This window comes from Frankliniella occidentalis, unplaced genomic scaffold, assembly GCF_000697945.3.
Source record: "Frankliniella occidentalis isolate FOCC.00 unplaced genomic scaffold, Focc_3.1 Scaffold340, whole genome shotgun sequence".
Classification (NCBI taxonomy): domain Eukaryota; kingdom Metazoa; phylum Arthropoda; class Insecta; order Thysanoptera; family Thripidae; genus Frankliniella; species Frankliniella occidentalis.
The window spans coordinates 154,663-162,341 of record NW_026267463.1 but is presented as its reverse complement, the minus strand read 5'-3'; the positions used below and the strand labels follow the sequence as shown (position 1 = coordinate 162,341).

General features: G+C 49.3%; 1 protein-coding gene across 1 annotated transcript in view; it reads right to left on the bottom strand.

The window, feature by feature from the left end:
• Positions 1-7,679, bottom strand: part of LOC113209565 (glutamate receptor ionotropic, NMDA 2B) — a 257,791-nt gene that overhangs the window by 133,159 nt on the left and 116,953 nt on the right. Inside the window, exon 2 of the mRNA XM_052274136.1 lies at positions 7,025-7,084. The gene's annotated coding sequence lies outside the window, so the exon portion shown is untranslated. The remainder of the gene's footprint in view (positions 1-7,024; positions 7,085-7,679) is intronic.

The following is a 7,679-nucleotide window of genomic DNA, read 5'->3' as shown; positions in this document are numbered from 1 at the left end:
AAAAAGGGAAAATCAGAAAAAGACAGAAAAATCAGACAGAAAAAAAAGTAAAATTCAGGAAAGGAAAAGAACAAACAGAAAACAAATGTTGCCGTTAAGAAACTTTTACCCGCTTCGCTCAGCTGTCCCGGGCACATTGACCACGCACGGGCCCTTGGTTATTTTCCCACTTCCGTTTTGGATGGCCAGGAACGCACAGTCCATGCAGACTCTGCTTGTTTTTAAGGCAGACGCTCAGCGAAGAGGCGAGACAACTGAAAAGCCGGCTGTGCCTCTCGCGTCTCCGCACCTTGCAGACCCCCCCCCCTCTTCTGCGCCGTGCAAAAGGAGGCTACAAAATGCGCAATAATGGATCTGCGAGCCACTTTCGGCGTGTGCATTGAATGGGGGCTCTGCTTCCTGAGCCGGCGAGGAGGACGCCGCGCCTAAATAAAATGTATTCCAAGCTTTTCCTTCTCGCGACACGTATTCGCGATTCGCTGAATTGCCTTTCGAGTTTCCTTTTCCCTGCCCCGATGCCACTCCCCCTTTTCCCAGGTCCCCAAGCCCGCAGGTCCAATCTGCATTGCATGAGCGCCGGGTCCCGCTACCACCCCGCCGCACCCAACCTCCCCCCTCCCTCCCCGCCTCGCCCACAGCTCTCCCCTCACCCTTTCACTGACGCGAGCAACGTAGACGCCGCAGCAATCATGGGAGATAACTCGATTAAAACCGCTCGCAGAACAATAGCCATCCTGTGCTGGTCAGGGTCGGAAGGCGAACGGCGAGGAACGCGGCAGAGGAGGTTAGGAGAGAGGGGGCGGGGTAACCACGCCATAGCGAGACGGGGTCCCTCTCCTCACCTCACCGCGGTGCAAGGGCCCCGGGGCCCCGCCCGAATACCTCCAGCAGCGGAGAGCCCCGTGCGGTCCTGTCTACTCGCCCGCGTCTGATCCGGATAGAGATCCGTCCGCCCGCCCAGCATACTTCCGGCATAGCGGCCACTTAGGGCCCCATCTCCTGCACGCGGCGCGCCGTCATTGCAATGCCATAGGGCGCAGGAGGCTGGGCGGGGCGGGGGCCAGCCAGTAAAGAAGTGCTCTGGCCACAGGCAAGGACGGCCTGCGGGCGACGCGGTGGCACCCGGATCGCGAGGCCTACTGACTGACGCCGACCACCCACTCAGCCTTCTTCGCACGTGATACTCTCACGACCGTCGACTGTGCGACTGATGATGACAAATGACATACTTATGTAGATCCGATTGTCTATATATATCGGACGTGGAGGTGAATCATAAAATAACAGCCGGGTCGACGTATGTGGGGCTGGGGTCAGAGGAGGTGGGGGAGGGGGCATATGGGACGTGCCAATGTGTGGGCGAGCACGTGGGGGATAGAAACGGCCAGAGTCCTCCGCGCGCATGTGAGTGAGTGAGTGTGTGTGTGTGTGTGTGTGTGTGCGCGCGCGGGAGGGTAGAGAGCGAGAGGAGAGCACAGCGACCCACAGCGGCGCGACGGAGACAGCCCTGCGTTATCAAGTTGTCAACGCCACTCATCCATACACCGCACCATACGCGACCCGGGTGGAAAGGAGTACAGAAAAACTGCATTGGAAACTGTACTTGCCTAACTGTAGTTGCGAAACTATAGTTATGTATGTATTTCAACTGCAATGCTGGTTATAATCACGACTACATGCTCAAATAACAGTCAGAAATATAAATAACATACACTTTTACTGCTCTCGCAACTGCACTTGAGAATGCACCCCGGAGTGTAAGTGGGATATTGAGTTGTTGCTGTAGTTTTAAAGCAGATAAATTGACAATATGATTCGCTCTTTCAATTGTACTTCGTGAATTCAGTCCGTGTTACATTCCATATGCAAAAAATATATAGTTAAAAAGAATTGTAATGACTGCACTCGGCTGTACAGTACGTTTGTGCGGTCAGTTTGCAGAACTACTGCTGTCTCTTTTATAGCAAACAGTCCTTCATAGTATGTTTTTCCCTGAACATTGCACTTTGTAAACAGACCGGGCTGTAGAGGCGACTCATCTGTCTAGCAGGTAAAAGACATCCTGGAAAGCCCCGCTCGGCCCCACCCCCCGCACACGTGCCGTTCTGCCGGCCGGGAGCATATTATGGGGGGCCGAATGCGGCGAAAGGAAATACCCCAAACCAGGCCTAGCTTCCTACTTAGGAGGGTGAGTACGAGTTTCCCACACTGCCGGACGTGCTCACGATGCCTTTTTTTCGCCTCCCCGGCTCGTGGTAAAATACTTCTACATAAAGATATTACGCGTAGAATACGTATACATGCATATAACAGCCGGTGTGCACGTTTTGCACGTGAACTACACTGCTTTTGTCCTGTGAACTTAGCAGGGGGCGATTTATTCGGTTGTAAATCTTAGGCAGCATAGGAACTACGCAACCGGTGGATTAAATGTAGCATAACTGTAGCTGGACTGTAGTTCGACTATAGTTCGACTGTGAGTTGTCGGACCGGACCGCTTAGAATGCCATTGGGTTCCTGCGAGACCAGAGCTATGGTGTCGCAGTGGCTCAGTGGTCATCGTACTGGGCTACCAACTCCGAGGTCAGAGGTTCAACTCCCATCATCTTCATCAACTTTCATCAAGGTAAGAGTGCTACAATCAATTAATCGGATGAGAGGGGGTTGGCGGGGGAAGGTAGAGAGGTAGGAGTAGAAGAAATTCCCGGCACAAATATTTTTCGAACGAAGTTTTGAACACTGCACTTTAAGTGTGAGACCAACTGTAGGTTTTGTTTGTACTTCCCAACTGTTGTTCGAAGTGTAGTTCGAAACTAACCGGCTAAACTGCAGTAAAACTGTGCAACCCGCGAAAAAACTATAGTCCAACTGTTGTAAAACTACAGCAGAATTGTAGTTTTACAACAGATTACTATAGTTAAACTACATGTTTACTACATCACCCATATGCATTTTGAATGGAGTCAAAGGATAGTTTTCAACTGGATACTAGATACAATACAAAATCTACATTATCCGCAATCAGAAAGTAGTCAATGTACACTTACACTGCAAAGGCGAATTTGGTCCGAGTGTAGTGAATCGCTATATTCCAAAATGCAGATCCTTCCACCCGGGGATCCCCCATACACTGTGCGGCTGACAGCCTATCGGTGTGAAAGTGCGCGCCCGGGGGGACTACAGGTCAGAGATTGGTTGCCGCGCCCGAGGCAGGGAAAAGGGGGGGGGGGGACCACGCATGGCAAAACAAAAGATACATAACTCGGCACACTTCAGTTGCAACAAATTACCATAATAGGGTATTTCACCAAGTTGAAACCAGATTCCAAGAATAACTGTAATGTTTCCTGGACTGTTCCTTATTGACTCTTAGTGGCTAACGCGAACAAAGTTCGCTGACCCACCACCAGGTCCGCGACTACCCCTGTGACGGGTCCTAGAACTTCGTCAGCTAATTGTTAATAATAATCGTCAGAAAGGAAAGAGTTCAGGGAGCAATGCCTTTTACTCGTTCTTTACCGCCACTCTCACTTCCCACTTGGAGGTGGGAGAACGAGAAATATGCTTGGTATGGTGTAATTTAGGTCCTCGATTCATCACCGTAACCAAAACACCTACAGCTATGCCAATTGAATCCAACTGTAGGTCTCGGAGGCCTTACCAATCAATAAAAGACGTTTTTTTCGGTTTATTACGTAAAATTTAAAGAAATTTTAGAAATAAAGTCAACGAAATGGCCGGTCGAGCGTGCGTTTTAGAGGGTTTTTCTACACGTACAAATTTCTCAATAGAGATATTTTTTACCTGACAAAAAAAAATGACTAAACAACTAAAATTACGCTAGCCGTTAATGTTTCAAATTAAAACAATCGTTTTACAACAGTTTTTGGTACTCATAATGATTAAAACCTCTCCTAAATGAAATTCTTCTAACACACAAAAAATCAATGAAGCACATGCGCGACCTGCGCCATCTATTGAGGAAAGCTGAAACTGCATCGGCGCGAAAAGTTTTGAAGGGCGATGCATTCACAAACATGATCTTCCTGTTTTCATTTCATAATTACACTAGACCAAACTTAGCTAAAGAACGAGGTTTCTCCTAATGTTCAAACATGATTGATGCCCTGTTTGTCTTCTTGTTATTTCCTTGGACCCGGTTTAAACTAGGTGAAATAATCTATTAGCGAATGGACTGACACCAGCCGGCCCTCCGCTGGTGTCGACCCCACCATTGCTATCTCTGTGTTTCTTCTCAGTTTCGGGGAGCGCCCCGTTGAAATACATGCCCTATGGAGGGGAGAACCGCAGTACAATCCTGGGAAACCACAAACAGAGTTTTCTGGGGTAAAATCACCTGAAAAACCAAATATGGTATTCACCTGACGCAAACCGGATCCAAAAAAGAACAACAGTTCTTCCTGCTGAACCCATCCTCCCTTGCACTGATCGGCTGACGAAGTCCTTCAACTGACTGCAATGGCGGTCGACTCAAAGTGTCGGGTACGAGAACGTCATCCACGTCAGCCATCTACGCCAAGAAGGAAAGGGTTCAGGTATAGTACCGGGTGTCCCGGCTCTTACATGCCAGTACGTTGGGTTGCCTATGCACTGGCAGCAGGGGTGCAGGCGCGGGGCGGGTGGCGGAGGAGTGGGGGGAGCTGCCACTCCTCCGCCACCCGCCCCGCGCCTGCAGCCCCTGCTGCCAGTGCATAGGCAACCCAACGTACTGGCATGTAAGAGCCGGGACACCCGGTATAATTTCGACTAACGTAGGAAGAAGAATAGCGGGTAGAACATAGAGGTTCCTGATTGGAAGCTTTTGACTAATCGGTAACGTTTATGTTCTACCCGCTATTCTTCTTCCTCTGTTAGTCGAAATATACACAATAACTGCTGTTTTCTTTTGGATTCGGTTTGAGTCAGGTGGAATGCCTTAATGTAGCATGCCAGTACAGCTGAAATGAAGAATATTGCGGGAAGGAAGATAACGGAAATCACTATGCTTTAACGTGGTTACTTCCGTTTTCTTATTCGTCGCAGTCTTCAGCATTTCAGCTTTACCAGAATGATTTATTTGTTGCAGGATCAAGACCCATCTCCTTGTTTGTGTCACGGCAGGCCGCGGCCCGACTCGGGCTTCAGCGCCGCATGCCATGGGTGCCTGGCTGTCACAGCTAACAATGACATTTCGTGGGATATCACGAAGCATGTTACGCGAGACGTGGTCTGGCACACATTTACCTAGAATGGCATGTTTAACATACTTTCAACAGTGTACTTCAACTAGCGAAGGAAGAAAATTAGCAGGTAGAACGTAAACGTGACCGATTGGTCAAGAGCTTCTCGCCTCTACCTCACGTCGTCGGTGGTTGGGGGAAAGGGGGGGGGGGGATACAGGTTCAACCAATGGGACGTTCCAGACTATCTCATACGGATGTGAAAAAGAACAAACTCACTGATTTATCTGTTTCCGCCTGTTCGGCATGAAAAATTGCCATGGAAGATTGGTCCGATTCCAACTTCTATAATGGAGCATTCCGGTAAAGATGGAATGCAGAAGAATAAAGAATTCCGGTAAAGCCAAAATGCAGAAGAATACAAGGAACAAGATGATAAAGCATAGTGATTTCTGTTTTTATCTTCCCCGCATTCTTCTGCATTTCAGCTTTACCGGAATGCTTTATATGTAGGGGTGCTCGAACTGGTCTGACAGTTTTTCATACCAGAAAGGTCTTAGTGGCACATGATCAGCTCGACCAATCAGAGAAATGAGGTAAACAGGAAAGTCAGTGAGTTTGTTCTTTTCCTGCTCCGGCGGCGTTGCAGAAGAACAGTACTTCTTGCAATATTGCGAAGCCTGTTACGCGAGACTTGGTCCAGCGTACATTTAGATAAGTAAATAGGGTATTCCACTGCAAGCAAACCAGAACCTAAAGATAAAAAGTATGACTACTCGATCTGTTTTCCTCCGCGCGCTCAATGGCTGGCCGACATACCAAGGTCAGACCAATCAGCTTTTAGGAGGAAACAAATCGGGCAGTCATGCTTTCGTCCTTAAGTTTCCGGTTCGCTAGGGGCGGAATACCCTATAGAGCATTCCGGTAATGCTGAGATGTAGAAGAACGTAGGGAGCAATAAAACGGAAGTCACCATGTAAACGCACAGCGATTTCCTTTTTCTTCTTTCCTGCATTCTTCTGCACTTTAGCTTTACCAGAAGGCTTCATTGAACTGGACCAGGATCTTGCCTCAAGGTGCCCTGCCATACTGCTCGACTCTAGTCGCACAGGTTCTACGGTTCGTGCAACTGAAGTCGCGAAGTTGCTGGACGACCCTTACGTCAAAACGGTCAAAACCGCATTTTTGGACAAGTTTCTTCGAAAACCGCTGCACTCAAAACAGCCACAATTTTTTACAGACGTTCGGCTCGTTCGAACGAGCAGGGTTATTTCAATAGACAGAAACATCACGCGAAGTGAAAACGAAACACTTTTCTGTTTGATAAGGATCTCACTTCGTGCTGCCCCACAGCTCATTTCCAGGCCGGTCAAACGGCCCTCGGGGCCGAAAGAGGCGGGGGTAAGGGGGAGGTAGCGTCGGGGACCTTACAAGTACAAGCGAACGAACGTATTTCCGAGCGAGGCGCATCAAGCGTTAATGAGATGCGAGGACTTTGCGAGTCCAGGTGGGGCTGGCGGTGCCGGTGGGGGCATGGGGGCGGCGGGGACAAAAGTTGGCTCGACTGGCTTGGCGGCCAGCACGGCTCCAGCAACGACAAGACAAGGGGCGGGCCCAGCAATAAAATATGAAGGGCCGACAGATTCCATCCTTTTTGAGAGGGAGGTGCATTATTTGCGGCGCTTCATACTCAAACTGTTTCAGAATATGAGCACCATCGTGACTTCGACTGTGCAGCCTGTCGTAGCGGACAAGAGGCCAGATTGTCGGGCGGCCCGCCCGATTGGTGGATGCCGCCGTCCCGATAGTCGTTACCGCCAGAGACGCTTCCCTCGGATACTTACGGCCATGACTCTCATCTCCACGCCCTGCTGGCCCGGCCCATGGCGATTAATGACACCGGCCTGCAACAAAGAGAGCGGGCGGGTCATGAACAGGTCATGAGTTTCAGGCTGACGTCAACAACATCGTTGAGATTTCCTGCCCAATGAAGCATTCCGGTACACCTGAAAACAGGAAGAATGCGGGGAACAACATAACAAAAATCCGAATTTTAAACATAGGCCGAGTCACTTCGGTTTTCTGGTTCCCTGCATTCTCTTTCACTTCAGCTTTACAGTAATTTGCCGATGGAAAAGGGAGGAAGGGGAAGGACGAAGCTGAGCGCATCGCTGGCCTCTGGCCTGGCCAAGTAGCACCGCCGCCTCCCCGCCACCGCCACCACACCCCCCCGTGCTGCTCTCTTGGGTGATTCTCAGAATACGGGCCATTTGGGAGTTCCTAAAATTTTAATTTTTTTTGTCGAATTTGCTAGGTTTTTGGGTCGCAATGGTTCTATTTACCTTCAAATAAGATACGTGTAAAGTGGCGATAGTTCAAATCACGTACTTTTAGTACAACGTTACAAGACCATATTGTGGTCACGTTCAATCAATGATAAAACTCAAGTATTGCCTCCCGCACCTTTTAATTAGTCTTTTGTTTGCTCCACTAGTGTGT